Source organism: Protopterus annectens, chromosome 1.part2 (assembly GCF_019279795.1).
Source record: "Protopterus annectens isolate FY-2018-M chromosome 1.part2, PAN1.0, whole genome shotgun sequence".
Classification (NCBI taxonomy): domain Eukaryota; kingdom Metazoa; phylum Chordata; order Ceratodontiformes; family Protopteridae; genus Protopterus; species Protopterus annectens.
The window spans coordinates 221,519,431-221,545,797 of record NC_056727.1 but is presented as its reverse complement, the minus strand read 5'-3'; the positions used below and the strand labels follow the sequence as shown (position 1 = coordinate 221,545,797).

At 44.9% G+C, this 26,367-nt stretch overlaps 1 protein-coding gene across 5 annotated transcripts in view; it reads right to left on the bottom strand.

Moving 5' to 3' along the window:
* Positions 1–26,367, bottom strand: part of AFTPH (aftiphilin) — a 1,798,650-nt gene that overhangs the window by 1,071,170 nt on the left and 701,113 nt on the right. The window lies entirely within an intron of this gene.

Sequence of the window (26,367 nt, the reverse complement as noted above, 5' to 3'; positions counted from 1 at the left end):
TAGACAAGTTAGAACCCTTTTTACAAACGCCAGATGTTTTAGAAGAATGTCCTTGTTTTCTGCCTGAATTAGACAATCGTCCAGATATGGATATATTTGAATATTTCTTTGCCTGCAAAATGCAATTACTGGAGCCAAGCACTTTGTAAAGACCCTGGGCACAGTAGATAAGCCAAAGGGCAGTGCAGAGAACTGGTAATGCAAGTAGCCTGCATTGAAGCGGAGGTATCTTCTGCAAGATTCCCTGATTGGGATATGCAGGTAAGCCTCTTAAATCTAGAGTTGCCAAACAGGCATCTTTGCCTAGCATAGGAAGTAACTGGTGAAGAGTCAGCATCTTGAATTTTGGAATGTCCAGAAAGGTGTTTTGAGTAGATAAGTCCATAATTGGACACCATGATTTGTCTTTTCTGGGTACCAGGAAAAGTCTTGAATAGAAAACTTGTCCCTTTTCCTCTTCTTGTACTAGCTGAATAGCCCCCATGCTCATGAGGGAAAGTACTTTTTGTCTGGGCCTCTGCCCACTGATTTGGGGGCAGGTCTGGCCATCCGTTTGGAGTTGGCAACATGTGGAAATGAAATCTGTATCCCTGGGATACTATATTTAAAACCCATTTGTCCTAGGTTATAAGTTGCCAGTTTTTTGCATGAAGAACCAGTTTACCCTCCAAAGGGGCAGCTAAAAGGTAAGTGCTTGGTAAGTGTAGAGGGAAGTCATTGAGACTGCTTGGTGTCTTGTTGTTTCCAAATTTGGAAGAGGAGACACCCCGTTGGAATGTCTGGATTTGACTTGAGTGGCTCTCGAAGGAACTGGAAAGGACCAGTTCTTAGTAGGCCAGTGCCTACTAAATCTTGGAGGTTGCACTTGTAAGAAGTCTTTTACAGTTTGCATAGATTTAGCTTTATCTGCCATCTTTTTTAGAACTTCTTCAGCCTTATTACCATAGAGACGGTCCTGTTGTAAAGGAGCATCCAACAATTTTGCTTTAACATGATCAGGCAGAGATTGCTCTTTGAACCAAGCATGCCTTCGTAGCACAGACCCAGTTACAGCAGCCCTGCAAGAGGCCTCCAAAGAATCAAAACCACATTGCAAAGTATGTTTTCCAACTTGTTCAGCTGAATGCAATAGATCCTGGAAATCCTTATTTTCCACACGGTCAGAAATCATTTTTTGTTTAAGCAGTCCCATGATATGCTGCTATTTTAGCATATGGAATTGACAGTTTAAAGCCCCGATTGCCAAGGTTGCAGAAGTGTAGACCTTCTTACTCCATCTATCCAGTGCCCTGGAATCTCTATCAGAAGGGGTAGGATTTTTATCAGTAGAAGCCGTAATGCCCTTGGGGCCATGAGAAATGGTTTCAGAATCTGTAACTTCAGGATCCGCAACAGGATTTTTGAAAAGGAATTTGTGGGAGTCAGGAACACGGTAGTATCTGTCTGGCTTACAAGGAGCCGGAGGTAGAGAATCAGGAGCCATACTAGATTCTGAAGACACATCATCAACAGTGTCTAGAACAGGAGGAATAGCCAAAGGCCTATGCTGAGGAAGAAGAAGAAATTTCATAAGCCTCTTTTTAGACTCAGAAAAATCTTGACTTTCCCAGTGGAAATGTTCCCTTAAGGTATGCAAAGTTTCCCAAAAGAAAAATCCTCAGGGGGAGAAGAAGAAGAAATGGAATCCTCTGCATCAGAGTCCTCATAAGTAGGTATAGACAATTCCTGTTCAATAGAAGAGTCAGAAGAAAGAGAATCCTGTTCAGAAGATTCATAGTCAGTTTCTTGCCAAGGCCTCTTAGAAAGGGGTTTGGCTACCACTGATTAGAGTAATTAAATCTTCAGCCATTTTGATGATTTGTTTTTTAGGCATAGGGGCCTGCACATGCGGCCTAGGCATCAGTTTTTTAGACATAGTTCAAGACTTTGGCTTTAATATTGAAGATGGCGTCGGTTTAATATGCAAATCTGTAGGCCTGAATACACCCTCAGAAGCTGGTGCCTGCACAGCGGCTCCGGACCCATCCAAGGTAAGACATCCGCGGGTTCCATAATTTAAGCATCTCGCTGCATACCGGACTCCGAATGGGTCTCAGTAGAGGCCTGCAAATCAGAAGTAGCCAGTATCAGGGGCTGCGAAAGCGCCTCACTGAGTACCGGTGAACTGGCGACTAGCTTAGGAGAAGCGTCGTCGGCAGTTTTGGACCTCAACAGCCTGTCTCTGTCTTTTTCTTTGCGTTTTTTAGGTATTCCGGTAGTCGGATTGCTAACCAATGTCATTTCTGGATAATTAAAGCGTGCCCCAAAATATTTAGAAGCAAAAATGTACCGACGACGGATAGTGCGTTGATTAAATAAAGCACAGAACCGACAGCAAGGTACGTCATGTTCAGGGCCTAGGCAAGGAATACAGTACAAATGAAAATCCTTATGAGGTATTTACTTCCCACAAGTAATACAATTGTTAACTTTTACTGACATTGATAAGGAGCAAGAAAAAGTTTCCCAATGGGGTACGTAGCTTTTTAGTTGAAGACTTCGGATCTGAAACTCGAAAATGAAAATTTCAGGAGTCGGCCGACTGGCACTTGCGAACTGCTTCTGCTTTGGGCACCACGCGGCAAGAAAGACTGATGTAATGGTGCCGGCTGCATGTTTTATACCCCTGATGACCTGACGTCATGGAAGAAGGGACAGCAACCGACGTAGGACCCAAGACTTTGTTAATCAGGCCGACTGAGGGCAGCCTGCCAGCCAATTACCCGAATGTAATGACTGCAACAGTGAAACACGAAGAACATCGTAACTGCCCGGTCGACATTCAAGTAGAGAGAGCCAAATGATGTTAACAAGAAGTGTTAAGTGCCATTTGCTGGCTAGTCTCACCATAGTCTAGGAGGTGCCCCAGGGTGCCCTTTACACAGGTCAAAAGGAAAGGAGGAGGATAGATAGGGGGAAGGAATATGGCAACATGGAAGAGTAGGACATCTATGGAATTGTAAGATTTTACACAACTATTCTATGTCCTTGTATTCCTATGCTGCAGTATTCTTAGTGTGGGAGAGTGCCACAGCTTAGGAAGGAGGAAGGGTGGAGGTAGAGGTAGCTGATTCCAGAAATCCCTGTAGGACTGCCCTAGCAAACCCTGCCCTGGCTCTGGAGACTTGGTTCAATTTTAGTGTCTGGTAAAAGTATTTATGTTGGACCAGGTGGCTGCCTCCAGAATGGAGCCCGTGTCCAGGCCTTTGAGGAAGGCTTTGAAGGATGCCATGGCCCTTGTAGAGTGAGCTCTTACCCACTGAAGTAGGTCCTTGTCATGGTGGGAGTAGCAGAAACAGATAGTTTTTCCTGATCCATCATGAAATGGTTCGTTTGGAGACTGCCTTGCCCAGGGCCCTGGGGTGGAAGGATACAAAGAGTTGGCTGGATTTTCTGATGGACATAGTTTTGTCTAAATAAAACCTTAGTTGTCTGTGCACATCTAGGGAATGGAGTATCCTCTCACTGTCATTAGTGGGAGAGGCAAATAAGGTGGGCAGGTGACTGGATTGGTTTAAGGACAGTTCGCTGACTGTTTTTGGCATGAAGGAAGGGTTAGTGCGTAGGGTCACCCTATCCTTGTGGAAGGTAGTGTAGGGTGAGCAGGCCATGAGAGCTTGTAACTCCGACACCCTTCTGGCAGAGTTAAGGGCCACCAGCAGTACAGTCTTCCATGTGAACATTTGGAGCATTGCAGCACTGGCTGGCTTGAATGGAGGCAGTGAGAGTTCTTCCAGGATGAAGTTTAGGTTCCAAGGAGGTGGGACGTGCTTTCTTGGTGGTCTGATGTGCAATACGCCTTTCAGGAATAATTTAACATCTAGACTGACTAGTAGAGGGGGGTTCTAGGGGTAAGCAGGCAGAGATTGCAGATGGGTGGACCTTCACTGAGGAGTATGAAAGGCCAGCCTTGATAAGTTCACACACACATAAGGACTAGAGGGTTATCCACCTGAAAGGGATCCCTGTGCCTATGGAGACACCACTTGGAGAATCATTCCCATTTTGATATGTAGGATCTCCTTGTATTATGTTTTCTGGCCTCCCTCAGGACAGGAAGCACATCCTCAGAGTACAGGTGTCTGTAGGGAATTAAAAGTTTATCACCCAGTGTGTTAGAGCTAACATCTCTAGGTGAGGGTGAATGAGTGATCCCTTCTGTTGTGTGAGTAGGTCCACTTTGTGGGGTAATCTGTGGTGATTGCCCTTGGCAAGTGAAAGTAGTAGGGGGAACCAGTGCTGCCTTGGCCAATAGGGAGTCACCAGCAAGATATTTGGTTTGTCCTTCCTGATCTTTAGGAGGACCTTTTGAATGAGAGAGAAGGGTGGAAATGCATACATAAACCGTCCCTTCCATGGAATGATGATGGCATCCACCCTCCAGGCAAGTGGGGAGTGGTCCTTGGTGCAGAAATTCTTCAATTGTCTGTTCTGGGGGAAGGAAAATAAATCTACCTGAGGTGTGCCCCACCGGTGGACAATATCTAAAAAAGTTTCCCTGCTCAGCATCCACTCGTGTTGTAGAGAGAATGATCTGCTGAGAGCATCCGCTTGCTGGTTGTCCTGAGAAGGGATGTATGTTGCCTGCAGGGCTAAGTTGCTTCGGGAGGCAAGATCCCAAATTTGGGCTGTTGTCCAGCAAAGGAGGTAGGACTTGGTCCCTCCTTGTTTGTTGAGGTACCACATGACTGTGATATTCTCTTTGAAGATCTAAAGGGGGCCTGGTTGCAGGATTGGGAGAAAAGCTTTCAGAGCCAAAAGGACTGCTGTCATTTCCCCCACAATGATATAGGTTTCTTTTGGAGGGTAGGTTGCCAGGTCTCCTGTACCATGAAGCCCTTTCATGGAGCCCCCTCCCCCCCATCCTCGGTCTAATGCATCTGTATGCATGTACTGATTTGGAGTGGGGGGGGGGGTTGAAGTGGAAGGCCTGGGTTAATTTGGATTTGTTGTAACCACCACCTTAGTTCTGCTTTGAGACAGAGCAAGAGTGGGATCTGGAATGCTAGAGGGTGTTGGTAACCCACATTCTTCAAGTACCACTGTAGTTTTCACATATGTATTCTGGCCAAAGGCAGCATAGGGATGGTGGCTGCCATTATCCCCGGGACCCGTAAGAATGGTCTTGCAGACATCTGTTGAACCTGCAGAAGGTCCTGAAGTGGGTAAAGCGGGAGAGAACTTTGTCCTGAGGGAGGAATGCCTGCATCAGGTCTGTTATGATCCTGCAGCCCAGAAAGATTTTGTCCTGCTGAGGGGTTAGAGATATTTTGGGATGTTGAGGGTGAACCCCAGGCCTTGTAGCAGGGAAATGATGAACTGCAGATAGTTTTGTTGGGTGCCCTCTCTTTCTGCCAGAATGAGGATGTCATCAAGGTAAGAGGTAAATGTGAACATCTTTGGTTCTCCAAAAGGCTATAGCTGGGGCCAGGCATTTTTGCGAATACCCTGGGTGCAGTAGATAAACCAAAGGGCAAGGCTGTAAATTGAAAGTGAGAACAGGGCTCAGTGAAATGCAAGTATTTTCTGTGAGAGAGTTTTATGGTGATATGGAGGTAGGCCTCCTTCAGATGGAATGTGGCCATAAAAGCCTGGGCTGTCAATAGTGGAAGAAGGGTTTGTAGGGATGACATTCTGAATGATGGAACATTTAGGAAGAGGTTTAGGAAAGACATATCCAGAATTAACCTCCAAGGGCCATTTTTTTGGTGACAAGAAATAATCTTGAGTAAGAGCCTTTCCCTTCCTGTCCTGGAGGGACGGGTTCTATAGTTCCATGGTTCAGAAGATCCTGTAGAACCTGAGGAATAAGGTGCAGTTGATTTTTTGGGGGGGAATAGAATGCCCCTTATAAGGGGCTTTTCTTTCCAAGAGGAAAAATATCCCTCTTGTACTATTGCCAGCACCCAGCATTCAGAAGTGATGGATCTCCAAATGGGTAGGCAGTGGGAGAGGTAGGCTGACAAGGGGAGGTGGGCAAGGAAGTCATGCATTGTTGGAGCCATTTCTCTCATGAAAGGGTCATCTTTGAATAGATTGTGAGGTGGCTGGTCTGGAGGTCATCTGCATCCTGGTTCCTTTTCTATACTTGGAAGAGGATGGAGTTGCAGAGGAGGGGTCCTCCTGACAAAAGTAGCCTTAGCAGGGTAATTTCTACAATATTTAGGAATGAGAGACACCAGCAGGGGCTTGATGTCTTGAAGCTCTTTACTTTTCTCCTGAAGGTTTTTAAAAAGGTCTGTAAGGCTGTTTACCAAACAGGAGGTTGTGGTCTAGGGGGACATCAAGAATTTCAGACTTGAACTCCTCTGGTAGGGGTTGAAGGTGTAGCCATAAGTATCACCATAGTACTGATGCAGAAGCAGCGGACCTTGCAGAAGCCTCTGCTGCATCATAGCTGCATCTAATAGAATGTCTAGACACTTGAGAAGCCAGGGACAGTTTTGATGCTACCTCTGTTTTGCAGGAGTGTAGAAGATACAAGGTCCAAAGCATATTTTATCATATGGGTTTGGTAGTCGATCGCTCTGATGGCTGGGGAGGAGGAGGTAGAAACTCTCATTCTCCTCCTCCTCTTCTTGATTGCCAGCATCATCTGCCAGACTGCCATTCTATGCTGCCTAACTATGCTTTCCCCTGTCACCATTCTGGAGTCTAAGAACAAAGACAAATTCGGAAATATAAACGATTTAATCGCAAACAAACAAACACAGCTTTCGGGATGTTCTCTTCTTCAGTGTTTAAGTGATACAACAGTTCAGTTTGTTTTTATAAAAAAACATGTGACACAGCCAGCCAATAGTTATTAACACTCATTTAATAAAACATTCATGTAACATACTTAAAATATTTAAATGCAATATGATGCGCTATAAAAATAAAACATTTAAAATTATTTTTATAATTGTGTCTGTTTTTTCACTAAATGTGGTTAATACTGATGGCATTATTTAAACCTGGAAAGCAGTTAGCTTGCAACCTAACGATCCATTTGTATTCTGATAATTCTAAAATATTTATATCCCCACCTCTAGGATTCCTATGGATAACTGCCATTACTTTGAACTTAAAATTATGCTTAGTACCTGTATCCATTATATGCTTTGTTAATGCGTTCGTTTTTACATTTCTACGAATATCTGATTTGTGCTCTATTAGTCTGTCCTTTAATCTACGTATGCACTTCCCTACATAAAAACAAGAACATTCTGTACAAGTCCTTAAATACACCACTAATATTGTATTACAAGTTGCCTGACAGTAAAAATTATACATTTTCTTTGTAACTGGATGCGGAAAATGTGGACTATCAATAATATCACAGCAACTACAATTGTAGCATGCAAAAGTACCAAACTTTGTCGTCTCCATTCTTACATTAGTGTTTTTAAAATCTTTGCAACATAACTTTCTCCTTAAGTTCAAACAATTCCTATATGCAAATCTAGGATTAGAACCAACTATATTGATAATTTCTTGCATGTTATGTTACAAAGATTGTAAAAACACTAATGTAAGAATGGAGACCATAAGGTTCGGTACTTTTCCATGCTACAACGTACAGTTGTGTACACTTACCATAAATGAAGATGTTCGAGTGTATTCACTGTTGCAGTCCTAACAAATGGGTTAACTGGCTCCCGGTAGCCCTCAGTCGGCCAGAACACCAAAGGTAAGTAAAAATGCCGTTGGTTATAAAGGACATCAGGGCGTCCAATACAAAAGGAGGCAGCCGACATCACTTCCTCAGTCTTTCTTGCCATAACAATCAGAAGCCCCCAGAAAAACGGCTAAGCCAAAAGCCAATTTGGCAAATAATATCCAATTCAGCCTGTACCTCAGGAAAAAAGAATAGGAGAGGATCAAAAAAGGGGGAAGGAGGGAGGGAAACCAGGACTGCAACAGTGAATACACTCGAACATCTACATTTATGGTAAGTGTACACAAAGTACACTTGTGTACCTACCGTAAATGTAGATGTTCGAGTGTATTCACTGTTGCAGTCATTACACTTGGGTTATCTTGCTGGCAGGCTACCCGCAGATGGCCTGAATTCCAAAGTCCTGGTCTGGCGTCAGTTGCTGTCACCTCTTCCCTGACGTCAGAGCGCCAGGGGTATAAAAGATGCAGCAGACACCATTTTCTTCAGTTTTTCTTGCCCCAGATGTCAGGTGCCCCCAAAAGGATAGGCTAAAAAACATTGCTTATAAAAGCATGCACTAACAAACAATACCTTCATCTACAAGCAAATACACCACATAGGTTGTATAGGATAGAGAAGTACAGATAAGTCCCAGCAAAGAAGGGGGTATGGTGGGTGGGTAACCTGGACTGCAACAGTGAATACACTCAAACATCTACATTTATGGTAGGTACACAACTGTACTATGTTCGTGTTTCACTGTTGCAGTCATTTCACTTGGATTGAATCCCAAAGCTGAGGTAGGGCGGCTGGGTCTAAATACAATTAGGAGTGGCTATAAGGCCCTGCAGAACTGCAGTGGTAAAGCCTGCTCTGGATTTAGAGTAAAGAGGTAAGTGGTAGTGCTTAGTAAAAGTGTGCACTGAAGTCCATGTTGCAGCCTCCAATATATCTTTGGGTTGGTACTCCTCTGAGGAAGGCTGCTGAGGTGGCTGCTGCCCTGGTAGAATGTGTTCTAATGCCCTTAGGCACTGATTTGCCATGTTGTGAATAGCAGAAACGAATGCAGTGTCCTATCCATTTTGAAATAGTCTGCTTTGAGATGGCCTTTCCTTGTGATCCTGCAGCAAAAGTTGCTCAGTCTTTCTGAAAGCTTTAATTTTGTCCAAGTAGATGCATAGCTGTCTGTGTATGTCCAAAGAATGCAGAAGTCTCTCCCCTTTATTCTGTGGGTTTGGATAAAAAGTAGGCAAATTAATGGTTTGGTTAAGAGCCACACTGGACACCACCTTAGGCATAAATGTTGGGTTTGTCCTTAGAGAAACCCTGTCCGGATGGAAGATAATAAAAGGCTCCACAGCCATTAATGCCTGTAGCTCTGAGACTCTTCTTGCTGAAGTTATTGCTAGGACAGAGCTGTTTTCCATGATAAGAATTTTATCTCAGCTGCATTGGCTGGCTCAAAAGGAGGCAGTGTGAGTTTTTTCAAGACAAAATTGTGGTCCCATGCAGGTATTGGTGCTTTCCTTGGGGGTCTTATGTTTTTGGCCCCCCTGAGGAACTGCCTAAGCAATGGATGTGAAACAATTGGTGGTTCTGTATTGTAATGAGCTGAAATGGTAGAGGCATGGATCTTAACTGATGAGAAGGGATAGGCCCTTGTCCAGCATCTCAGTCAGATATTGTAAAATCTGAGGAATATTTGGTACAAGCGTGTCAATTCCTTGCGCCTGGTTCCAAGCACAGAATCTCTTCCATTTTTCTGCATAAGATTTCCTGGTGCTGGTTCTCCTGGCCTCCAAAATAACATCCATAACCGCTTTAGAGAGAGGTGTATTCTGAATGGTTACACTATCCGCCATGCAGCTAGATTTAGGGTTCTGAGTTGGCTGTGCAGGATCTGATTGTTTTGTTGGGTCAGTAAATGAGGAATTTGAGGCAAAGTCCAGGCAAGGCCTTGAGACAAGCTCCTTAGGATTGGGTACCAGTGTTGGCGAGGCCAATCCGGGGCAATCAGAATCATTTGTGGCTTCTCTTGTCTGACCTTTAGGAGTACATTGGGGAGGAGAGGCAGTGGAGGAAAGGCATATACTGTAAGGTTGTTCCAGCTGAATGACAAAGCATCCACTTTCCATGCTTGTTTGTGGTAAGTCCTTATGCAGAATCTCTGAAGTTGGCAGTTGTGAGGGGAGGCAAAACAATCTATGTCTGGGCATCCCCATTTCCTTGTTATCATGCTGAAGATTTGTGGATCTAGTTTCCACTCATGAGGGTCCATGAGGTTTCTGCTTAGTTCGTCTGCTAGTGCATTTGTTTTTCCTGGCAGGAATTGTGCTTGCAGGTATACTTAGTAAGTCAATGCTGTGTTCCACAAAATCATGGCTTGTCTGCAGAGGGTGTAGGAATGTGTGCCCCCTGCTTGTTTATGTACCACATGACTGTGGTGTTGTCAGTCTTTATCAGCAGTTGTCCTGGATGAAGTAGGTCCTTGAAGGCTATCAGGGCATATTGTACAACTAGCATCTCTTTTTGATTGATGTAAAGATGCCTTTGGCTTGGGGACCATGTGCCCTGAATACATTTTCCTGCCATGTGGGCCCCCCAGGTATAATCTGAAGCATCTGTTAGTGTTTGCCTGCCTGTGGGTAAAGTGAATGGCTGTCCCTTGTTGTGGTGACAGACCTGTGCCCACCATCGAAACTCCTGTTGTAGGCAAGGAATGAGTGAAATTATTGATTCCAGGCTGTGGCAATGTTGAGTCCAAACACTTTTTAGATACCATTGTAGTTTCCTCATATGCAGTCTTGCATATGGAATTAGCAGAATGCAGGAGGCCATGCAGCCCAGAGCCTGCAGAATTTTTCTTGCAGATAACTGGGTCTTTGTTGCCATGCTTTCGAAGTAAGAAGTCAGTTGCCTTGGTCTGGCATGAGATGAGCCATCTGGGCAGTTGCATTTAAGCTTGCACCCAGGGATATTATCTCGAGGGGGTACTAGTTTTGATTTCTTTTCGTTTACTGTGTACCCTAGGCAAATTAGTAATTTTTTTACAAACGCCAGATGCTTTAGTAGAATGTCTTTGGTCTTTGCTTGAATAAGGCAGTCATCCAAGTAGGGATATATTTCAATTCCTCTGTCTGCAAAATGCAATTACTGGTGCCAGGCATTTTGTGAAGACCCTGAGCGCAGTAGATAAGCCAAAGGGCAGTGCAGAGAATTGGTAGTGCATTGAACCAGCTATGAATCTGAGGTATCTTCTGCAAGATGGTCTGATTGGGACATGCAGGTATGCCTCTTTGAGGTCCAAAGTTACAAGTCAAGCCTTCTTGCCCAGCATGGGCAGAAGTTGCTGCAGAGTCAACATTTTGAATTTCGGAACGTCCAGAAAAGTATTTAGAATAGACAGGTCCAGAATTGGTCTCCATGTTTTGTCCTTTCTTGGTACTAAGAAAAGTCCTGAGTAAAATCCTTGTCCCTGCTCTTGTTGAGGCACTGGCTGAATAGCCTTCATGTCCATGAGAGATGAAACTTGTTTTAGTGCCTCTGCCCATTGATTGTGTGGCAGGTCTGGCATACCTTTTGCCTTTGGAAGGGTGTGAAAGTGGAACCTGTAGCCCTGAGAGACTATATTTAAGACCCATTTGTCCTGGGTGATCATGTGCCAATTTTGTGAGGAAAGTGCTAGCTTTCCCCCTAAGGGTGCTGCCAAAAGATAAATGCTTGGCATTGGCAGAGGGAAGTCATTGGGACGGTTTCCTATATGGCTGTGATTTGTCTTCTCCACTTTTGTAGGTAGAAGCACCCCATTGTTTGGGCCTGTATGAGCCCTGGGGCTGTTGTCTGCCTCTACGGCGTCTGTATCTGCCTCTTTGTGGCCTGTCTGACACAGGAAAAGACCAATTCTTAGAAGGCCAGTTCCTGCTAAATCTGGGTGGCTGTACCTGTAAGAAATCCTTTACTGTCTGCATAGATTTAGCTTTATCCTCCATTTTCTTCAACACCTCTTCTGCCTTAACACCAAATAAAGTATCATGCTGTAATGGAGCATCCAATAATTTTGCCTTAACATGATCAGGCAGAGTCTGTTCCTTTAACCAAGCATGCCTTCCAGTGACAGAACCTGTTGCAGCGGCCCTGCAAGAGGCCTCCAGTGAATCATAACCACATTGTAAAGTATATTTTCCTACTTGTTCAGCTGCATGCAATAAATCCTGCATTTCCTTGTTCTCAGAACATTCAGAATTTGTCAACATTTTCTGTTTTAGCAGAGACATTAAGTATTGCTGATATTTAAGCATATGAAACGGACAATTTAAAGCCCTTACAGCCAAGGTAGCAGAAATGTAAAACCCCCCCCCATCTGTCCAGAGCCCTAGAATCTCTATCTGAGGGGACAGGATTTTTTGCAGTAGCAGCCTTGACCCCTTTGGGACCCTGAGAAATAGTTTCTGGGTCAGCAGCAGGGTTTTTATATAGAAATTTATGTGAATCTGGTACCCTGTAGTATCTGTCTGGCTTAACAGGTGCAAGAGTCGGGAGACAGGCCTGACTCTGAAAATACATCATCTACACTGTCTAGAACAGGTGGAATAGCAAGAGGTCTGTGCTGAGGTAGTAAAAGAAAGTCTCTGAGTCTTTTCTTAGAATCTGAGTAATCCTGGTTCTCCCAGTGGAAATGCTCCCTCATGGTATGCAGGGTTTCCCCAAATGAGTAATCCTCAGGAGGAGAAGCTGAAGGAATAGATTCTTCAGCATCAGAATCCTCATAGGGAGGAATAGAGTATCCCTGTTCTGAAGAGGAGTCAGAGGAAATGGAAACCTGATCAGAGGAGTCCTTATTCAGTGTCTTGTCTAGGCCTCTTATCAGGAGGGGGATGGGAACCCCTGATCAAAGTAATTAGGTCTTCGGCCATTTTGAGCATCTGTTTCTTAGGCATAGAAGTCTGTCCTGGAGAATGCTGTACTTGTTTCCTTGTCTTTAGACTTTGTCTTGGAAGCTGTAGTTGGCTTGATATAAAGCTGTGTAGGTCTGAAAACACCCTCAGAAGCCGATGCCTGCTCAGCGGCTCCGGACCCATCTGTAGGATTAGTTTCCGAAGGCCCAATACCTTGAGTATCCAAAGGCCTAGTTGTCTCCACGTGGAAGTCGGTGGTGGCCTGTGGCTCTGAGGTAACGGGTGTCAGGGGCTGCGAAAGCACCTCACTGAGAACCGGTGACTGGCCTAGAAGAGGCTTTGTTGTCTGTTTTGGACCTCGGATGCCTGTCCTTTTCTTTTTCCTTGAGCTTTTTATGAACTCCGGTCGTCGGCTGTTCCGACGGCATTATGTAGTTAAACCTTCGGCCAAAGTAATGAAAAGCAAAATCGTACCGATGCTTAATAGTGCGTTGGTTAAATCTAGCACAAAACCGACAACTAGCAACGTCGTGGTCAGGGCCTAGGCAAGGAATACAGTAAGAATGAAAATCCTTATGGGGTATTTGCTTCCCACAAGAAATACCATTGTTAACTTTTTCTGATGTCAGTCTGGTGCAAGAAAAAAAGTTTCCCCAATGGGGTACTTAGCTTTAAAGAAGACTTCGGATCTGAAATTCAATTTCAAAAATCGCAGGAGTCGGCCAACCGGCATTTGCGAACTGCATTTGCTTCGGGCAGTGCAGCAAGAAAGACTGGAGAAAATGGCGTCAACTGCATCTTTTATACCCCTGGCGCTCTGACGTCAGGGAAGAGGCGACAGCAATCGAAGCCGGACCAGGACTTTGGAATTCAGGCCGACTGCGGGTAGCCTGCCAGCAGGATAACCCAAGTGTAATGACTGCAACAGTGAAACACGATGAACATCTGTACTATGTTCATTGTGTTTCACTGTTGCAGTCCTAACAAATGGGTTGATTACCAAAGCCCAGAGAAAAGGGAGGAGGAAAGTACAGTTTTGTACCTACCATAAATGTAGATGTCCGAACAGGATAGCATCTGCAGTCATAACAAATGGGTTGTCCTGTCGTCAGGCAGCCCTTCGGTCGGCCGGATTCCAAAGTCTGGGTCCGGCTTCGGCTGATGTCGCACTTCACCCGACGTCATCTCTGCTGGTCTTCGGGTATAAAGGCATCAGCCGACGCCATTTTCCTCAGTGTTTCTTGCCCCAGATGCCAGTTGCCCTCTTGGAAAGCTAAATTTTGGATAAATGCCAATGTTTCCAAAAAAGTAGAAGGCAAACATAAAAAATAAGCATGTATGTACATATATACAAACAAATACACCATAAGAGACTCCCCCCTAGCTAGCTATTAGGAGGGTAAATACACTAGGAGTACCACAGAGGGGAAGGAGGGTGGGTAATCCTGACTGCAGATGCTATCCTGTTCGGACATCTACATTTATGGTAGGTACAAAACTGTACTATGTCCTTCAAGGATGCATCTGCAGTCATAACAAATGGGTAGAATACCATAGCCAAACTAGGGGTGGAGGAAGAAAAATTATGGTGTAGTTAGGATCCCTTGCAGTACAGCAGTGGCAAACCCTGCTCGGGATCTAGAGTATAGAGGTAGATTATAATGCTTGGCAAATGTATGCACGGAGGTCCAAGTAGCCGCCTCAATAATGTCCTTGGTTGCCACTCCTCGTAAGAAAGCTGTGGTAGTGGCTGTTGCCCTTGTAGAATGAGGTCTTATGTTCTGTGGAATTGGTTTTCCATGGTAGGAGTAACAGAATCTTATGCAATTTCCTATCCATTTAGAGATTGTCTGTTTGGAAATTGCTTTTCCTTCCCTTCCTGTTGCATAGGCTACTAAAAGCTGGTCAGTTTTTCTGTTACCTTTGGTTCTGTCCAGGTAGTAGCGTAACTGTCTATGTACATCCAAGGTATGCAGCAGTCTTTCCCCTGTTCTGTGGGTTGGGAAAGAAGGTAGGTAGGTGGATTGCCTGGTTTAAAGACACTCTGGATACTACCTTAGGCATAAATGTAGGATTAGTTCTCATGGACACCCTATCTTGATGGAAGATTAGGAAGGGTTGTACTGCCATTAAGGCCTGTAGTTCAAACCCTCCTTGCTGAAGTAATTGCCAGTAGGAAAGCAGTTTTCCATGATAGGTGTTGAAGATCTGCTGTTGCTGCTGGTTCAAATGGAGGGAGTGTTAATTTTTCTAGCACAAAGTTCAAGTCCCATGCTGGTAATGGTGGTTTCCTAGGAGGTTTTACATTCTTGATCCCTCTGAGGAACTGCCTGAGTAGAGGATGCGAAAAGACAGGTGGATCGAAGCTGTACTCTGCTGAAATAGCTGATGCATGTATCTTGATGGAGGAATAGGACAGGCCTGTATGTAGAAGCTCTGCCAAGTACTCCAGGATGTTAGCAATATCTATGTTCAACACATCTTTTCCTCTTTCAGCACTCCAGATGACAAACCTTTTCCATTTTCCTGCATAGTTCCTTCTTGTTGAAGGTCTGCGTGCTTCAAGGATAATGTCTTTAACCCTTTGGGATAGGTCTGGGTTAGATGCTGCTATGTGATGTTCCAGGCAGTCAGTTGCAAGGTTTTTAGGTTTGGGTGCATGATGTTGTAGTTGTTCTGAGTTAACATCAAAGGCATCAGGGGTATTGACCACATTCTCCCCCGAGACATGCTCCTCAGCAATGGATACCAGTGTTGTCTTGGCCAATTCGGAGCTATCAGGATTATCCTTGGGCATTCCTCTCTGATTTTCAGTAGTACCTTGTGCATCAAAGGAAGAGGTGGAAATGCATATGCTATCAGGCCTTTCCAACTGAAGGATAGAGTCCACCTTCCATGCAAGTGGGTGGTATGTCCTTGTGCAGAATTTTTTCAGCTGGTGATTGAGTGGGGATGCGAATAGGTCTATTTGTGGCATTCCCCATTTCTTTGTGATGGCCTTGAAGATGTCCGGGTGTAGCATCCATTCGTGAGCATCCGAGGTGGTTCTGCTTAACATGTCTGCTAGGGTGTTTTCTTTTCCCGGCACAAATATTGCCTGTAACTGGATGTTGTAGCTCAGAGCCATATTCCAAAGGTCCAGAGTCATTCTGCATAGTGGGTATGAATGAGTGCCTCCCTGCTTGTTGATGTACCACATGACTGTGGTGTTGTCTGTCCTTATCATTAAATGGCCTTCTTTGAGGAATGGTCTGAATTTCTGGATTGCTAGTTTTACTGCCAGCATTTCTTTTTGGTTTATGTGCAGGTGCAGCTGGTCTTGAGTCCACAATCCTTGTATGCATTTGTCCAACATGTGCGCCCCCCCAGCCTAGGTCTGAGGCGTCTGTTGTGATGGTTTGGTTTGCTTGAAAGTTGTGGAAGGGTGGTTTGACTGGCATGCTTGAGCCCACCATAGGAACTCCTGTTTCAGGCATGGGATTAGTGGGATTTCGGTTTCTAAGCTGTGTCTGTGTTGAGACCATAAATTCTTTAGGTACCACTGTAGCTTTCTCATATGCAGTCTGGCATGTGGGACCAAGATTATGCATGATGCCATGAAGCCCAAGGCCTGCAGTACTTTTCTTGCTGTTAGTTTGTTCTGCTTTGTTAATGCCAAGAAGTAAAGAGGGAGTTGTTTTTGTTTTTCTGCCGTTAGGAATGCCATTTGTTTTACTGTGTCCAATTCCGCACCCAAGAATGTTCTTGTTTGGGATGGTATCAGTCTTGACTTTTGTAAATTGACTGTGTATCCCAGGGCTTGTAGTAAGCAAATGACTCTTTGTAAATCTGTTGTCAGCTTGCTTTTGTTGTCCGCTTGCACCAGGCAGTCGTCCAGGTATGGATAAATTTGGATTCCTTGTAGCCTGCAGTGAGCGATTACTGATGCCAGGCATTTTGTGAATACTCTGGGCAGTAGATAAGCCAAAGGGCAATGCTGAGAATTGATAATGCTCTGATCCTGCAAGAAATCTGAGGTATCTTCTGCAATTTGGTCGTATGGGGACGTGCAGGTATGCCTCCTTGAGATCTAGAGTTACCAGCCAACACTCCTTGCCCAGCATGGAAAGAAGTTGCTGTAGGGTCAGCATTTTGAATTTTGGGACAATGATGTATGTGTTTAAGACGGACAGGTCGAGAATAGGTCTCCAACTTTTCTCTTTCCTTGGTACTAGGAAGAGTCTGGAGTAGAATCCTTTGCCCTGTTCTGTTATAGGTACTCTTTCCACAGCTCTCATCTTTGTTAATTCCGCTATCTGCTTTAGAGCTTCTGTTTTTTTGATTTGGAGGTAGGTTTGGCATTCCTCTTTTTACTGGTAAGGTGTGGAAGTGGAACCTGTAGCCTTGGTCTATGGTTTGCAAAATCCACTTGTCTTTTGTGATATAGTGCCAATTCTTTGAAAATATGGCTAACTTTCCGCCTAAAGGTGCTGCTATTTGCTCCCTGGTAGGCGGTGTCAGAGCCAAGTCACTGTGATTGTCCTGTTGTAGTGGCAGTGGTTGTGTCTGTGCCTCGGTTATTGCCTTGCCACTGTCGTCCTCTGTAGGCACCTCCTCTGGATTGATTTCTGCCTCTAGAGCGTCTATTCCTGACTCTGAGATTTTGAGGAGTCTGGAAAGGACCAATTTTTGGCAGGCCAGTTCCTGCTAAACCTTGGGGGCTGAACCTGTAAGAAATCCTTAACTGTTTGTACAGATTTTGCCTTCTCTTCCATTTTCTTCATTACTTGCTGAGCAGGTGTACCAAGTAGACTGGTCTTATCCATAGGAGCATCTAACAGCTTTGCTTTAACATGATCCGGCAAGACCTGTTCTTTCAACCATGCATGCCTTCTTATCACTGTGCCAGTCATGGCTGATCTAAATGAAGCCTCCAGTGCATCATAGCCACATTTTAAAGAATGGTTACTAACCTGTTGGATGTTATTTACCATTTCTAAAACATATTTCTTATCTAAGGAGTCATCAGAGGACAGCTTCTTAGTTAACTGATCAAGCATAAACTCTTGGTATTGGATCATATGAAACTGACAGTTTAAAGCTCTAGCTGAGAGAGTAGCAGAGGTGTAAACTTTTTTCCCCCATCTCTCTAAGGACCTGGATTCCCTTTCAGAAGGAATAGGGTTTTTTGCTGAGGTCGAGGCTACTGCCTTAGGCTCCTGGGATATAGTCTCAGGATCTGCAAGTGGGGCCTTGTATAGGTGGTGATGAGTGTCTGGCACCCTGTAAAATCTATCTGGTTTGGCAGGGGCTGGAGGTAAAGTATCAGGAGCGGTGCAAACATCATTAAATGCATCATCCACAACAGGCAGTACTGGAGGTATAGCTAAGGGCCTATGTTGTGGTAAGTGCAGAAATGTCCTAAGCCTTTTTCTTGAATCTGAGAAATCTTGTCCCTGCCATTGGAATTGTTCTCTCATGGCATGTAAGGTTTCCCCAAAGGAAAATTCCTCTGGTGGAGAGGCAGATGGAATGGATTCTTCAGCATCTGAATCTTCATAAGTAGAAAAAGGAGCCTCTGGCTGGTCTGTAATGTCTGAGTCATCCACAGAATCATCAGAGGACACTGGCTCGGGGGGCCCTGCCCTAGATCTCTTTTCTGGGGGCTGAGAGGCCCTGTCTGGGTGAGATTGGGATCCTCTAATTAAGGATATTAAATCCTCTGCCAGAGTAAGCATTTGTGAACTAGAAGTGGGCCTGTGTGAAGGGGGCTTAACAGGCACTGATTTAACAGTTTTGGCTGCTTTAGCCCTGGCAAAGGCCTTAATAGACATGGCTGCAGGAGGCCTAGCAGCACCACGTGCTGGGGTAGAGACATCCAAAGGGATGGTGTCTGATAAATCACTAGGAACCACAGTAGTAGGCAAAACTTCTGAGGCCGATTCAACTAAGGTAGCAGGAGCCTCAGTAGTAGTCATGGATTCGGCTGAAGATTGATCGCTTTCTCGGTTTCGCCGAAACCGAGACACTCATGCTTGCTTAACCGTGGTTTCGCCGAAACCGCGGACCGCAAGTGTCGGTCTTTTTCTTTGCGTTTTTTAACAATTTGGGTAGTCGGAGGATCCGACGGCATAATATACGCAAAATCTGAGCCGAAAAACTGTTCAGCAAACTCCGACCGACGCCTAAGCGTCGGTTGAAGGAAGCACAGGCCGAACAGGCTGCTACGTCGTGGTCTGGCCTAAGCAAGGCAGGCAGTAAGAGTGGAAATCTTTATGAGGTATTTGTTTCCCACAAGTTAAACAGTTATTGACTTTTTCTGACATTGGCTGAGGCAAGAAAGAGTCCCCAACGGGGTACTTAGCTTTTTAGAAGTCTTCGAAGTAGTATTCGGTAGTAGTAATCTCTGGATCTGACCGACCGGCACTTGCGAACAGCTTCTGCTTCGGGCGCCACGCGGCAAGAAAGCCTGAGGAAAATGGCGTCGGCTGATGCCTTTATACCCGAAGACCAGCAGAGATGACGTCGAGTGAAGTGCGACATCAGCCGAAGCCAGACCCAGACTTTGGAATCCGGCCGACCGAAGGGCTGCCTGACGACAGGACAACCCATTTGTTATGACTGCAGATGCATCCTTGAAGGACATCCAACAGATCAAGGGTTGGAGATAATACCCTGCAACACAGCAGAGGCAAACCCTGCCCTGGCTCTGGAAAACAGAGGCAAATTACAATGTTTTGTGAAAGTGTGAACAGAAGACCATATGGCAGCATCCAAAATGTCTTTAGTAGGGACACCCCATAAAAAGGCTGCAGAAGTGGAAGCTGCTCTAGTTGAGTGGGTCCTAACCCCTTGAGGAGGAACCTTGCCATGAAATGAATAACAAAAGTTGATGCAGTGTGCAATTCACTTGGAATGGTTTGCTTAGAAATAGCCTTGCCCTGAGCTCCAGGGGCAAAACTGACCAATAACTGAGCTGATTTCCGAAGGTCTTTAGTCCTGTTCATGTAAAACCTGAGCTGTCTGTGCACATCAAGACAATGCAGGATCCTTTCATCTCTATTTCGAGGATTAGGAAAGAAGGTAGAAAGGTGTATGGACTGATTAAGAGTCAAGCTAGAAACCACCTTAGGCATAAAGGAGGGATTGGTTCTCAAGGAGACCCTGTCTGGATGGAAAATAATAAAAGGCTCCACAGCCATCAAAGCCTGCAGCTCCGAAGCCCTCCTTGCTGAAGTTATAGCCAAAAGGAAGGCAGTCTTTCAAGAGAGCAACTTTAAATCTGCAGTGGCAGCTGGCTCAAAAGGAGGACGAGTGAGTTTCTCTAGAACAAAATTAAGATCCCAGGCTGGATTAGGTGCCCTTCTGGGAGGTTTTAAGTTGCAAGCACCTCTGAGAAACATTTTCATCAAGGGATGAGAGAAAATCCGTTGTTCAAGAGAACAATGAGCAGAAATGGCTGAAGCATGGAGCCTGACAGAAGAAAAAGAAAGGCCACCCTGAAGCAATTCAGCCAGGTATTCCAAGATCAGAGGAAGGGTAGGCTGAGAAGAAGATCCCCCTCTAGCCTGCAACCAATGAGAGAACTTTTCCCATTTTCCAGCGTAGGACTTCCTAGTGCTAGGCCTCCTGGCCTCCCTCAGCACATCAACCACCTTCTGGGAAAGGGAAGAAGATAAGGAAGGAGTCATAATACGGGCCATGCTGCCAAATGAAGGGATTGAAGATGAGGATGCAGAATGATTCCCCCTTCCTGAACCAAAAGATCTGGCTTCAGAGGAAGATGCAAAGGAGGAAATTGGGAGAGACTGCGAACCAGTGAATACCAATGCTGTCTGCACCAGTATGGAGCTATGAGAATTAGTCCTTGGTCGTTCGTCACTGATCTTCAACAACACTCTGGGTAGAAGAGGAAGAGGAGGGAAGACATAAATTGATAGCAACGTCCAAGGGAAGGACAGATCATCCACACTCCAGGTTCTGCTGTGATGCTGTCTGGTGCAAAAAAAAAAAAAAAAAAAAAAAAAAAAAGAGTTAAAAGATGATTGTCTGGGGAGTAGAAAAGATCCACCTGAGGCATGTCCCAACATTGAATGATGCTGTAAAAAAACTGCTCTCTTCAGCTGCAACTCGTGAGGATCCAGGGTTCACCTGCTCAACTGGTCTGCCAAAACATTGAGCCTTCCTGGAAGGAACTGAGCTAGGAGGATGCAGGTCCAGGGATGCTGCCATGGACCAAAGATTCATGCTTTGTCTGCACAGGAGGTAAACAGCGAGTCCCTCCCTGCATGTTGATGTACCACATGACTGTGGTGTTGTCTGTTCTGACAAGTAAGGTCCCTGGAGAAAGAAGGTGCATGAATGCTAGTAAGGCCTGTTAAACTGCAATCAACTCCTTTAGATTTATGTGCAGGTACATCTGCTGGGCATTCCACCGTCCCTGTATGCATCTGCCAACCAGGTGTGCTTCTCAGGCATAGTCTGATGTGTCTGTAGTCAGAACTTGAGTGACAGGTGGTGTCCGAAAGGGCATACCCTTGTTTTGTAGACAGGTTGTTGCCCACCACAGAAACTCCGTCTGCAGAGATGGGAGCAGAGGGATCATATCCAGGTTCTGTGCATGTTGACACCAAATGTTCTTGAGGTACCATGCATATGGAAACATGAGAATACAAGATGCCATGAATGCCAGAGCTTGCAGGTATTTCCTTGCAGGGGAGTTGGGACAGGCTTGCCAAGTCCTTGAAGTAAACAGAGTTGTCTGCTTCTCCTGGGTGAGATACATCATCTGGGCGGCTGTGTTCAGACTTGCTCCCAGGAATATTATCTCCTTGGATGGTACCATTTTTGATTTTTCCTCATTGAGAGTGTAACCCAGGGAAGAGAGAAGAGTCTAAGAATTCCAGATCCTTTAGTAGCTACTCCTGAGAACTTGCTTGAATCAGTCGTCCAAGTATGAGTAAATCTGAATTTTCTTCTGCCTGCAAAAAGCAATGACTGGGGCCAGGCACTTCGTGAAGACTTTGGGAGCAGTAGATATGCCAAAGGGCAGTGCAGAGAATTGGTAATGTTGCTTGCCCACTCTGAAATGAAGATACTGCCTGCAACTTTGCCCGATAGGGATGTGTAGACAAGTCTCTTTGAGATCTATGGTTACCAGTCAGGAATCCTTTTCTAGCACTGGTAGCAACTGATGCAGAGTGAGCATTTTGAACTTTGGAATTACTAGAAAAGAGTTCAGAATGGAAAGATTTAGGATAGGACGCCAAGTGCCTTCTTTTTTTGGAACTAGGAAAAGCCTGGAATAAAAGCCCTGGCCTACCTGCTGAGCAGGAAGTGATTCTATTGCTCCCAGATGAAACAAAGACAAAATTTGTTTTTCTGCTTCTGCCTTTTGGTTTTGAGGAACGTCATAGAATCCCTTGGGAGCCGGAAAGGTGAGGAAAGAAAACTTGTGCCCCAGGGACACCGTTCTGAGCACCCATTTGTCGTTTGTGATAGAGGCCCAGACATCTGAAAAAAGGGCCAACCTTCCCCCTAAAGGACTCTCCAGGCAAGCAAGAACAGGCAGAAGTTGTAAAAGGTCATTGAGATTGTGTAGACAGATGCAGGTTTGGAGCTTCCCGCCTTAGAAGTGGAAGCCTGCCACCGCCTAGACCTTTGAGGGGTAGCTGTCTGCCCCCTTGAAGATTTGTAACCCCTAGTCCTGGAACCTAGTCTGCTGGTATCAGGAAAAATCCAACTCTTGGAAGGGTAATTCCTGCTGAAGTGAGGGGGTTGAAGTTGTAGAAAATCTTTAACAGTTTGCATGGACTTGGCCTTATCCTCCATCTTCTTAAGCACCTCCTCAGCTTTGCTCCCAAAAAGATGGTCTTTATGCATAGGTACATCCAAAAGCTCAGTCTTGACAGGTTCTGGAAGAGGCTGTTTTCTGAGCCAAGCGTGCCTTCTAATAACAGATCCAGTAGCCGTAGCCCTACTGGAGGCCTCAAGGATGTCAAAACCACAATGCAAGGAACGCTTATTGACCAGAGTGGCTGAATTCAACAAATCCTGCATGTCTTTACTCTTTGCCAAAAGAGGTACACTTGCAATCTTAGATTTAATAGCCTCCAAGGTGTGCTGTTGGAACTTCAGCATATGAAAATGGCAATTGGTAGGTAGCCCTAATAGCTAGGGTGGCAGAGGTATAAACTTTCTTGCCCCTCCTATCAAGGTTCCTAGATTCCCTGTCCGAAGGAACAGGATTCCTGGTAACAGTAGCCTTAACTCCTTTAGGGCCCTGAGAAATAATCTCTGGATCTGCCAACGAGTTCCTGAAAAGAAATAGATGAGAATCAGGGACTCTGTAGTACCTGTCAGGTTTCCTGAGACGGGGGGGGGGGGGGGGGGGGACTGAATTTGGAGACGAGGAATTTTCCAGAAAATCATCATCTACAACTTCCAACACAGGGGGAATAGACAGAGGCTTATGCGGAGGTAGAGCCAGAAATTCCCTAATCCGTTTCTTAGACTGGGGAAAAATCCTGGCTTTCCCATTTAAAATGTTCCCTAAGGGTATTTAAAGTGTCACCAAAAGAGAAATCCTCTGGAGGAAAGGCTGAAGGGATGGACTCTTCTGCATCTGATTCCTCAAATTTTCAGTAGTATTGACTATGTCCCCCATCCTATTGCTGACATTCTGAATGTGTAAAACCTGAAATAAAAATATGTGGTCATCCCCCTTATCAAACGTATGCTTAGCCAAAGCACTATACAGTTGCCCTTTTCTAGTGCAGTAAAGGTGATCCCTTATCCGTTCCCTAAGGTGACAGTTAGTTTTGCCAACATAGAAATGGAAACATGTTGTGCAGAGAGCTACATACACTACATTCTTAGCATTGCAATCAGCAGAATTCCTTAGCTCCCTTAGGCGCCCTGTTTCAGGGTGCTTGAAAAACCTTGATTCATCTATATAAATATGGAAGTAAAATGGATTTTGCATTTAGGAGCACACAGAGGTTTGGGTTTGAATGACAGTGTTCCATTGAAACTAGTGCTAAAATCTAAAAGGTTAAAATAAAATAAATAATAATAATACTATCTTAACAAGAGAAGACTATATAAACACATGCAGGGCTTTGGGTCAATATGACAGTATTCCTTGAGCTGCTTCTAGCATAGATATCACTAAAGACAAGTATTTGTTGTGATGTACGTTTAAAGCATATGTATTTACTAGCTCCATACCAGTGGTCACCCCCTCATTGGTCAGGTCTGACCATAAGCAAATCACCCTTGACATCCACGTCCCACTCTCACCCCCCAGTAAGGAAACCTCCTTAAAAAACTTCTCCAAAGCCAACTTCATGCTACTGAAGTCAAAAGTGACAAACTTCGCAACAACCACGCAGACGGGATCTGGAAGTTCGATTGCAGAATCCTAGACTAAGGCACTGTACGAGCACATCCACTCATGCATGAATCGTGCCATCCCAAATAGAACCAAAAAGGAAGCCAATCTGGATTGGTCCCCTGCAATAAACAAACTATACAACAGAAGGAAGAAACTGTTGCAGAAAAGAGGAAAATCCCAGGATGCAAAAAACTCCCTCACCAGCCTCAGTAAGAAGCTGAGATCCCTCATAAAATCATCAAAAGCTAGTTATGAAAATAAAATTGCCAAAGATTCCAAAGACAACCGCAAGGCATTCTACAGTTATGTCAAGAATCTAAATGGCAATGCTCAGATCTGCTCTGAGCTATAACAGAATGGCATTAAATATACTGATCCCAAGGATATTGCCAATATCCTGGCAGATCTATTTAGTGCCAACTTCACCCCCTCTCACCCCATAAAGGGCCCATCTCAATACCAAAAGATTGCCAAATTCCGGTAATCACGGCCACACAGGTAGAAACCGCACTCTCCAAAGCTAAGAATACAGCATCCATGGGACCAGATGACATCCCAGGCTGTGTACTACATGAACTACAAAATGAACTGGCACCTCACCTAAGTGTCACATTTAATCATAGCCTCACCTCAGGCTTCGTGCCCACTGAGTGGCGCACAGCTACAGTTATCCCGCTACACAAGGGAGGATCCGCCTTGGATGCCGGGAACTACCATCCCATCAGTCTTGACAAGCCTGATCTGCAAGGGCATGGAACGCATTATCATGGAACTTAAAAACAGACATTAGCAACCTTCAAACACTGGACCCCACCCAGTTTGGGGTTGTGAAGGGCCGATCTTGTCTCCTGAATCTGATTGACTTCTTTGAATCAGTCTCCAGAGCTGTGGACGAGGGTAAGGCAGTCCACACAGCCTATCTGGACCTTGCCAAGGCCTTCGACACCATCCCCCACTCTGGAATCATAGATAAACTTACTAAGCTGGGCATAAATCCCTACATCACTTGATGGGTTGCCAACTGGCTTACTGACAGAACCCAGACTGTAAAAGTAGCAGACTCCAAATCTAGCTCCAGACAAGTGGAGTACCTCAGGGTTCAGTCCTGGGACCACACTTGTTTGGCATCTACTTCTCTGAAGTACAGGCCAACATTAAGGGACTCTGGCTAACAAAGTTCGCAGATGACTGCAAACTGGGAGCCATTACTGAATCCCCAAATGATGGGGATATTCTACAAAAGGGCCTTACAGAAACAGATGCCTGGTGCCAGAGCCATGGGCTCAAGCTTAATGCCAAGAAATGTATAGTTATCCCCTTTGGAAAAAAACATGTACCCATGAATTACCACATAGGTGGCAGGACACTAAACATCGAAAGTGTGATGACAGACTTAGGGACACAGGTGGACAGTGGTCTCAATTTCGATAACCACATCGCCACAACAGTCAGGAAATCCTTCTATGTGGCACACCTCATCACTAAGGGCTTTTCATCCAGAAAAAAGGAGGTCATTGTCCCACTGTACTCATCCCTCATTAGACCCATTAGAGAGTATAATGCCCCATTTGGTATGTACCTCACAAGACATCTGCAACAGCTGGAAAGGCCACCGAAATACCTCACTAAAAGAATCACAGGCCTAAAGCAGATGCCATATGCTGACCGTCTAAAAAAAACTCCAGCTATACTCTATGGCATATCGTCTACTCAGAGGCAATCTCTGCTTAACATACAAGGCCATGTCAAACCCTGAGCTGTTGGACATGCTCCACTTAAAGAAATCTCAATCCTTCAGAGCCACACGCTCCAGGGATCTAAACCTTGTCATCACAATGAACAAAACATGGTGGAGGGATAGGTTCCTGACCCAGTGACTCCCCATATTCTGGAATAGACTGCCCATACATGTCAAGCACAGTGCCTCATTAGCCTTCTTCAAAAGGAACCTTAATGACTGGATGGGAGATAGGAAAATTCACCCCGGGGGTCATGTCAGTCACCCTCTGCTAGACAGGGGTCCAGAGAAGTAAATACTGTGGGAAGAAATATCCAGGGAATTGTTATGGCTAGGCTTGCATAGGCCCTAGGGCCGATAGCCTAGTACCAACCTATGAACCTAGGTGAAAAGCATGTGTATTTATTAGGCAGAATATATGTATTAAGTTGTTGAGTGCATACTGCTTATATTTTTATATAAATGTACATATATTTTTATGCTTATACCCACACACACAAGTAGTTACTAAATGGGGAACATGAGTATATGTATTTATTCACTGACTTTTTATGTATTTTATTTATATTCATCCACATGTTCTTGTTTTTACATTTTGTGCATGTGGTTTTTAAACCGTGTTCTTCTGACTTCAGCAATTAACTAAGGGCAAAACGTAACCATAGTAATTAATTGATTG